Source organism: Cervus elaphus, chromosome 33 (assembly GCF_910594005.1).
Source record: "Cervus elaphus chromosome 33, mCerEla1.1, whole genome shotgun sequence".
Classification (NCBI taxonomy): Eukaryota; Metazoa; Chordata; class Mammalia; order Artiodactyla; family Cervidae; genus Cervus; species Cervus elaphus.
The window spans coordinates 33,541,314-33,551,550 of NC_057847.1; positions in this window are offsets into that span (position 1 = coordinate 33,541,314).

Genomic DNA, 10,237 nt, shown 5'->3' on the forward strand with positions numbered 1-10,237 from the left:
CAATGCACTCTGTGCATGTGTCTATTTCTGGGCTCTCTAGTCTGTTTTATCTAGATCTACATGCCTTTCCTTATGGCCGTACTGCAGTATTTTGCCCCTTCATGGATCACAGCCTTGTCATGGCCAAGGGGCTTGCGTAACTCAATGAAGCTATGAGCCACCGCCATGCAGGGCTATCCAAGACAGATCATAGTGAAGAGTTCTGACAATACATAGTCCACTGGAGGAGGAAATGGCAACCCACTCCAGTATTCTTGCCTTGAGAACCCCATGACAGAGTGAAAAGGCAAAAAGATATGACAATAGAAGGTGAGTCCCCCAGATCAAAGGGTGTCTAAAATGCTACTGGAGAAGAGCAGAGGGCAATTACTAATAGATCCAGAAAGAATGAAGCAGCTGGGCCAAAGTGGAAATGACGCTCAGTTGTGGATGTGTCTGATCGAAAAAGTAAATTCAGATTCTATAAAGAACAATATTGCAAGGCACCCTGGTGGCTCAGAGGTAAAGAATCCACCAGCCAATGCAGGAGACAAGGATTTGATTCCTGGTCCAGAAAGATCCTAGAAGCTGTAGAGCAATGAAGCTGATAGGCCAAAACTATTGAGCCTATGCCCTAGAGCTACAGCTACTGAGCCCCTGAGCCACAAATGCTTAAGCCTGTGTGCCCCAGCCCACGCTCTGCAACAAGAGAAGCACAACTCTTCACAGTTAGAGAAAGCCCACACAGCAATGAAGACCCAGGATAGCCAAAAATAAATATATATATTTTTAAAAAGAACAATACTGCATAGGAACATGGAATGATAGGTCCATGAATCAAGGTAAATTGGACATGGTCAAGAAGGAGATGATCAGATTGAAAATCAACATCTGAGAGAACTAAAATGGACAGGGAAGGGTGAATTTCAATCAGATGACCATTATATTTACTACTGTGGACAAGAATCCCTTAGAAGAAATGGAGTAGCCTTCACAGTCAACAAGAGTCCGAAATACAGTACTTGAGTGCAACCTCAAAAGTGACAGAATGATCTTGGGTCATTTACAAGGCAAATCATTCAACATCACAGTAATCCAACTCTATGCCCCAGCCACTGATACTGAAGAAGCTGAAGTAGGCTGGTTCAATAAAGACCTACAACACTTGCTAGAAAGTGAAAGTCACTCAGACATGTCCAACTCTTTGCAACCCCATGGACTATGCAGTCCATGGAATTCTCTAAGCCAGAATACTGGAGTGGGTAGCTTTTCCCTCCTCCAGGGGATCTTCCCAACTGATTGAACCCAGGTCTCCCGCATTGCAGGCAGATTCTTTACTAGCTGAGCCACAAGAGAAGCCCAAGAATACTGGAGTATTCTAACCCTTCTCCAGCAGATCTTCCCGACCCAGCCATTCAGGTATGACCTAAATCAAATCCCTTATGATTATACAGTGGAGGAGACATTAATAGATTAAAGGGATTAGATCTGGTAGACAGAGTGCCTAAGAACTATAGACAGAGGTTCGTAACACTGTACAGGAGGCAGTGATCAAAACCATACCCAAAATAAAGAAATGCAAGAGGGCAAAGTGGTTGTCTGAGGAGACTTTACAAGTAGCAGAGGAATGAAGAGAAGCAAAAGGCAAGGGAAAAAGGGAAAGACATACCCAACTGAATGCTGAGTTCCATAGAATAGCAAGGAGAGATAAGAAGGCCTTCTTAAAGGCAAAGAAATAGAGGAAAACAATAGAATGGAAAAGACTAGAGATTTCTTCAAGAACATTGGAGCTATCAAGGGAACATTTCATGCAAGGATGAGCACAATAAAGAAAAGAAATGGTAAGGACATAACAGAAGCAGAAGGAATTAAGAAGAGGTGGCAAGAAAACACAGAACTATACAAAAAAGATCTTAATGACCAGGATAATCACAATGGTATGGTTACTCACCTAAAACCATCCAGGACTGTGAAGTCAAGTGGGCCTTAGGAAGCATTACTACAAACAAAACTAGTGGAGGTGACAGAATCACGGCTGAACTATTTAAAATTCTAAACAATGATGCTGTTAAAGTGTTGCACTCAATAGGTCAACAAATTTGGAAAACTGGAAAAAGTCAGTTTTCATTCCAATGCCAAAAGAAGGCAATGCCAAAAAATGTTCAAACTACCATACAGTTGCATTCATTTCACATGCTAGCAAGGTTATTCTCAAAATCCTTCAAGCTAGGCCTTGGCAGTATATGAACCAAGGACTTCCAGATGTACAAGGTAAATTTGGAAAAGGCAGAGGAAGCAGAGATCAAATTGCCAACATTCATTGGATAATAGAGAAAGCAAAGGAATTCAAAGAAAACACCTACTTCTGCTTCACTGACTACACGAAAGCCTTTGATTCTGGGAATCACAACAAACTATGGAAATTGCTTAAAGATAGGAATACCAGACCACCTTACCTGTCTCCTGAGAAACCTGTGTGCAGGTCAAGAAACAACAGTTAGAACTGGACATGGAATATGGACTGGTTCAAAATTGGGAATGGAGCATGACAAGGCTGTATATTGTCACCCTGCTTATTTAAATTCTGTGCAGGGTTCATCATGCAAAATGCCAGGCTGGATGAAGCACTAACTGAAATCAAGATTCCTGGAAGAAATTTCAACCACCTCAGATATGCTGATGATACCACTCTAATGGCAGCAAATGAAGAGGAACTAAAGAGCCTTTTGATGTAGGTGAAAGAGGAGAGTGAAAAAGCTGGCTTAAAACTCAACATTCAAAAAATGAAGATCGTGGCATCCAGTCCCATCACTTCATGGCAAAATAGATGAGGAAACAATGGAAACAGTGACAGAGTTTATTTTCTTGAGCTCCAAAATCACTGCAGGCAGTGACTGCAGCCATGAAATTAAAAGACTCTTGCTCCTTGGAAGAAAAGCTGTAACATACATAGACAGCATATTAAGAAGCAGAGATATCACTTTGCTGACAAAGGTGTGTATAGTGAAAGTTATGGTTTTTCTAATAATCATGTGTGTATATAAGATTTGGACCATAAAGAAGGCTGAGCACCGAAGAATTGGTACTTTCAAATTGTCCTGGAGAAGACTCGAGAGTCTCTTTGACTGCAAGGAGATCAACCCAGTCAATCCTAAATGAGATTAATCTTGAATATTCATTGGAAGGTCTGATGCTGAAACTCCAATACTTTGGCCACTGGATGTGAAGAGCCAACTCATTGGAAAAGACCCTGATGCTGGGAAAAATTGAGAGCAAGAAGATAAGGGGACAACAGAGGATGAGATGATTGGATGGCATTACTGCCTCAATGGATATGAGTTTGAGCAAACTCAGGGAGATTGGGGAGATTGTGAAGGATAGGGAAGCCTGGTGTGCTGCAGCTCATGGAGCCAAAGAAAATAAAGTCTGTCACTGTTTCCAATTTTTCCCCATCTATTTGCCATGAAGTGATGGGACCAGATGCCATGATCTTAGTTTTTTGTTTCTTTATTTCTTTCTTTTTTTTTTTTTTGATCTTAGTTTTTTGAATGTTGAGTTTTCAGCCATATTTTTCACTCTCCTCTTTCACCTTCATTAAGAAGGTCTTTAGTTCCTCTTCCTTTCTGCCATTGTGTCATCTGCATACCTGAGGTTATTGATATTTCTCCCAGCAATCTTGATTCCAGCTTGTGCTTCATTCAGCCTGAAATTTTGCATGTACTCTGCATACAAATTAAATAAGCAGGGTGACAGTACACAGCCTCATTGTATTCCTTCCCCAGTTTGGAACCAGTCTCTTGTTCCATGTCCGTTTCTGTTTCTTCTTGAACTGCATACAGTTTTCTCGGGGGGCAGGCAAGATGGTCTGGTATTCCCATATCCTTAAGTATTTTCCACAGTTTGCTGTGATCCACACAATCAAGGGCTTTAGTGTAGTCAATGAAGCAGAAGTAGATGTTTTTCTGGCATACTCTTGCTTTTCCTATGATCCAACGGATGTTGGCAATTTGATCCCTGTTTCATCTGCCTTTTCTAAATCCAACTTGACCATCTGGAAGTTTTCGGTTGAAGTTATTCTCAGTGTTGGTGAGGGCTGAGAAAAAAGGACACTCATAAGTTGCTGGGAGTGACATAATCTTCCTGAATGGCAGTTCAGCAGTGTGTTAATGGCCTTAAAATTGTTCAAACACTTTGACTCAACAAATCTATTTCTAGAAATTTGTTGTAGAATAAAAAAAAAGAGTTTTTTAACTTTTACTCTAAGAACATTCATTAGGATTTTATTTAGTGAAGGGTTAGAAAATTATAAATGCTTATTTGAAGAAGATTGTTGTGAATAAATTTTTGTATATCTATACAATGAAATAGTATATTTATATATAAATTTATATATATCATGTAAAAAAATAATGAAAAATGTTTGCACCTTTAAAATCATGGCTAGACCCTTCAAAATCCAAACTCTACCCTGTAAAAACACCCACTTTTCTGAGTTTTGGGTTTATTTTCCTCTGTTTATTATAATTCTCTACATATGTTTATAATTTTACTATACCATATATAAATACATATACAAACATTAAACATTACTTCTTTTGAAGTGAATTTATTTATATGGGAAGTATATTTAGGATATACTGGATTTTTAAAAATCCAGTTAAAAAACTGCATATTCAGAATAATCTCATTTTTTGTGGGAAAAAATCTGGGAGGATATACAACATTGTCACTAGGTTAATTCTGGGTGGTGGGGTAATATGTGATAATCTAGATTTACTAACTTATTTTATAGATTAGTTAAATCAGTAAAGGTGCTTATTGCATAGAAAACTATGGTTAGAAAGGATTATTTAAAAGGTAGTGTCCACTGAGGAAACCAGAATTGAAAGAGACATGTGTACCCCAATTTGATTGCAGCACTGTTTACAATAGTTAGGACATGGAAGCAACCTAGATGTCCATCATCAGATGAATGGATAAGAAAGCTGTGGTACATATACACTATGGAATATTACTCAGCTATTAAAAAGGATGCATTTGAATCAGTTCTAATGAGGTGGAGCCTATTATACAGAGCGAAGTAAGTCAGAAAGAAAAACACCAATACAGTATATTAACGCATATATATGGAATTTAGAAAGATGGTGACGATGACCCTATATGCGAGACAGCAAAAGAGACACAGATATAAAGAACAGACTTTTGGACTCTGTGGGAGAAGGCGAGGGTGGGATGATTTGAGAGAATAACATTGAAACATGTATATTTTCATATGTGAAACAGATCGCCAGTCCAGGTTCGAAGTATGAGGCAGGGTGCTCAGGGCTGGTGCACTGGGATGACCCAGAGGGATGGGATGGGAGGGAGGTGGGAGGGGGGTTCAGGATGGGGAACACATGTATACCCATGGCTGATTCATGTCAATGTATGGCAAAAACCACCACAATATTGTAAAGTAATTAGCCTCCAATTAAAATAAATAAACTTAAATAAATAAATAAATAAAAGGTAGTGTCACCCTTAGTACATTTTTCACCTTCTAATTATTAAAGTAAAAACAACTACTGGTTGTCTTAGGAAAAGCGCAAGATGATTAAATTATACTTTTATTTACTTAGTACAACACACTCGTGTTTGGTTTAGGCACAAATGAAGGCAAGGATATTTTTGTGACACCTTTATTTCATTTGTATCACTGTGGATAGGTCTCCTTACCCCTGTAAAAGACAGGAATGAAAGACCTGCATAAAATGTGAGAACGCAAAGAGAATTCACAGGAGCACTTTAACCAAAGAGAGACCCCCAATCTCCTATTCTTGATAAGGGCAGGATAGTGAGACCATATATTCTGCCTTATATTTATCAAGTCTTGGTTTCTGGTTTCAAAGAAATTGGTACACATCAGTAAGTTAGACATTAGGTGACTTATTAAAATGAGTAAGATATGATCTATTCCCTCAAGGAGTGTCCGGTTCAGCGAGGAAGTTGACACCTGATCAGATGATTACAGTTAAGGTAGAAGTTGGGGATAGAGGTTAGCACAGAACAAAGGGAGGTAGAGGTGTGACCCTGTTCACAACGATGGGTGTGTGGGTGTCAGGGGAGTTTTGCTGGAAGATATTTCTGGGAGCTTCACTTTGAAGGGCCACCTAGAGTTAGCCAGATTGACTGTCCATCAGCTTCCCTCAGTAACCTGGCATTTACTCTTTGAATCGAGCATCTTTCACCCAGTCTTAAGTGCAGGAGGTGGGCCACAGTGAACTTAGAAACAGAGAAGGCAGAGCTCATGCCCCTCCTCTTTTCCTGCCAGACCTCCTGGGCGCACACCCCACATGCGCTAGCTTTGCAGTCCCTCCCTCCCAGTCTATTTTGCTCTGCTTCCTGATTAGTGAGCTTTATAACTTCACAGGGAAACTGAAGGCATACTATGACAGAGGTCCTCTTCAGCTCATTTTCTGCTGGCAGATATCCTCTATCAGAAGCAGCATTGATCTTTTTCTTACACAGATAGGCTTGTGATTGTTACTGAGTTTTTAAAACCTAAAGTATATAGAGAGAAATCACATGTAGTGAAAAATCTAAAGAATAGCAAATCAATGACTAACATGAAAATCAGCGTTTACTGAGAATGTGGAAGTACGCGGCTGTGATTGGGAGGGAACACACAAGGACTGTCTAAGGTCCGTTCCACCAATATTTCTTAAGGTGGGTGCTCAGGTGTTCATTCTTCTTGAAAATGAAGATTTCTATTTCATATAGTCTTCTGTATTTATGAAGCATTTTAAAATTAAAAGAAAAAATAGTTAAGTAAAGTAAAGTAAAAAAGTAAAGAAGGAAGGAGAGTGAGTATGGTGAGGAGTTGCGGGTGGTGGTGGAGGTGAAATACACATCATGAGGAGGGTCCACTTTGTTTACTATTATTTTATTGTCCCTAAAATGGCCCTCTTGTCTCTCATCTGTCTTAAAGCATTAATGGTAAATACTTATCTGTATAAGAGGCTTTGCTAAGCAAAATGCTCGGTGAATTGGATGTGGAACTTAGAATACTTCAGAAGGGCCTACCGGATATGAAGGCTGTAGAGCCAAAGCATTGAACAAATGCAGCATAAAAGGATTTGCATTACGTTCCAACCACAGAGCAAGTGCATTTAATGGAGTTATAAGGGAACCATGGGAATTGTGTGTTTATATAAAGTAGAGTTCAAAGGGAGTTGCCAGGGTTTCAGTTGGGAAAGGCTTTGTGGAGGAGGCAGGATTGCTGGAGCCATTTAATAGAAGCAGGAGAGTTTGAACTGGAGGGAAGAAAATGTTTCAGGCTTTGAATTATTTGTGGTCCTGTTGCTATTTTGACTATTAGGGGAGCAGGAACTGCCTGCATGGTGATCTCCCCAGGCCTGCAGTGGATTGTCCAGGAATGCTCTACTGTGGCTTCCACTCCTCTCTGGCAGTTCTTTCCCCAAACCACAAAACCCAAATGAATGTGCTTTTCTTCTAAATAGGCATGGCTTTGAATATGAAACCAAAATTTTTGGTTTGAGAAGAGTCAACATTTTGATGGCATTTATATTTCTGGTGTTTATTTTTCAGTTGCAGCAGTAAAGATAAACTATCCTCCTCCATCTGTGCTTACATCTTTCTATAGTTAGCTGAAAAGTGGTGCTCATCATGTTTATCACCCATTTTTGTCTGCTTGGTGTTTACTTTTAGATCTGTTTCTCAACAATGGGAGCGTGTCCGCTCCTTGGCATTCAGATTCATGTTGTGATGGGAGAAGAGAAAATGTTACCAAAGGCCTTCTGAGTCAGTGTTCCGGAAGATGATCTCAGCATCCTCTCAACTAACTGTTTTCTGCTTCTTTCTTTATGCTCTTGTCCCTTTTCATCATCTTTCCTTCTCCCCCATGTCCCCAAGGTCTTCTAGTTCTTCTACCCTCGCTCTAGCTAAAGGCTTCATATTTAGGAAGACTGATCAAAGTTCCTCCAAGAGAAGTCTTGAGATAATATATCACAGGAAATTTTGCCTACACCAACCAGAGGGTGAAGGACATACTTATATGTCCTTATAAAAAGTAGTTTAAATTGCTGCTTCCCAGATGCTGCTAGTGGTAAAGAATCTGACTGCCAATGAAGGAGACTCAAGAGATTAGGGTTCGATCCTTGGGTTGGGAAGATCACCTGGAGGAGGCAATGGCAACCCACTTCAGTCTTCTTACCTGGAAAATTTCATGGATAGTGGAGCCTGGGAGTTTACAATTCATGGAGCCACAGAGTCAGACACGACTGAGCAGAGCACTGCTTATAGTTGGCCCTGATAAAGGAGTCAGTTTACTTATTTTTGATAGAAATTTTATCCACTCATGGTAGAGGTATGATGGAATAATTTTTGTATTCTCTATGTAGAAAATAACATTAAAATATTATCATAGAGCTAGAGCATGCAGCTAAAATATATAGGAAAATTTAGAGGCATATTAATTAAAACTTATTTATTGATTTTATGACATGATATTTATCAGCTTTTTAAAATTTGTCTTATTTGCTGAGATTTAAATTCTCACTATTGGTATTGATCTTTGCACTCTATGTTCATAATTTTAAGTTTTATTTTCATAACAAGAAACCCCCAAATTGTAAAAGCTTCAGCCTCCACAATACTTGCATCTGCCCTAGATGCTCAAGGAAATGAACAATTGCAAAAGTGAAAGCTGAACAATAAACAGGTTAAGCTTTAATAAGGAAATTTATTTCCATATCCACATAGGACGATGAAACGTCACTTCTCTTATGTTGTATTTATGATGTTTCTGATTCTGCTTTCTAACCCATCAAAAAATAAACAAAAAATTGGTTCCTGCTATTGTGTACAACCATCTTTCCAAATAGTCAAATTCATGTTACACTTACTCTTTAGGGCACCAGCCACCCTCCTAATTCTGAACTGTGCTTCTTGATTTACTGGAAACCAGCCCAGTGGGCATTGCCCTTGTGTACCCATTTTGTTATAGTGCTTCCTCGAACTGATATTTAATGAATATTTAATAGAGTGTGTTCAGCTAAATTAGGTCAGCAGCTAAGGTGGTAGGGGAGCAGTATTTTTTTTTTTTTTTTTTTTAATGCTGGAGCAGCTTCAGATATCAAAGCGCATTGACAGAGTAAACAATAGGGATTGCCCTCCTGCCTCCCCTCCCTGCCTCCCCACCTTCGCCAGAGGGCTCCGGGAGCTGCTTCAAATTCCTGAAACGTCTAAGAGATGTTTCAGTAGAAGCTTGGGTCTAATGCTGATGTGAACACACAAGGAGAGAGGAGTTATAACCTTTCAGCCTGAATGCTTCGGAGGGTGTGGGGACTCACCCCACAGTTAGCAGAGTGGATGCAAGTTGTTGTAGAACACCGAAGGATATGGTGGGGACTTGGCCTTGGTTCTGCAACTTGCACTTAAACGGTTCAGGAGGAAAAGTGAGAGATAAAGCAAAGATGATGAAAGTCCACACTGGGAAGACTAGATGAACGGTACATGGAAATTTTCTGTGTCACTCTTGAAATGTTTTATACATCTGAAATTATGTGAAAATAAAAAGTTAAAAAATGACAGCTACAACAAACTGTTAGGTAGTTAGAATAGGAAAAAGGAGTCCAGAATGGCGGTGGCTAAAAGACCTGGAAGGGAAAAGCCCACGAAAATAGAACAAAGGTGTTAGAAAACGATGCGGGAGGCAAAAAGCCGCCTCTAAGGACCGGTGGTAAAGGCCTTTATTGAGCGGTCGGTGCTCTCGGGCAGAACTCCCGGGGCGGGTGAGGGAGGAGACAAAGGGAGTCTGCGAGGTATGAGGGGTGGGGAGGGGTTTTATAGCCAGGGCCGGCGTCCAAGCTAGGTCTTTACATATAAGGAAGAAAGCGCGGGCTACAGCAGCGGTCAGTGTCCGAGGGCTCCCGGTCGGTACCTGATTGGACCAGGCTGCAGGGGCTCGTCCCCGGAAGTTTAGCCAGCCTCCGCAGTTTGCCTTGCGGCACTTTTCCGGGGCGTGTCTCAACATACCCGACCTTTCAAAAGGAAGGTCCGAGGACCGGAGTGAGAACCTCAGGTAAAACAAACAGCACTCCTGGCTGGCCCAATTCACATAGGACAGGCCCAGGGAGAGAGAAACACATAAAAAGAGGGGCCAAAGCTAGCTCGCTTGTTCTCTGCCACGCGCAGGGGTGCTCTTCTCTTCGCGTCGCCTTGAAGATGGATTTTCCTGCTATTATCTAAATAAAATAGA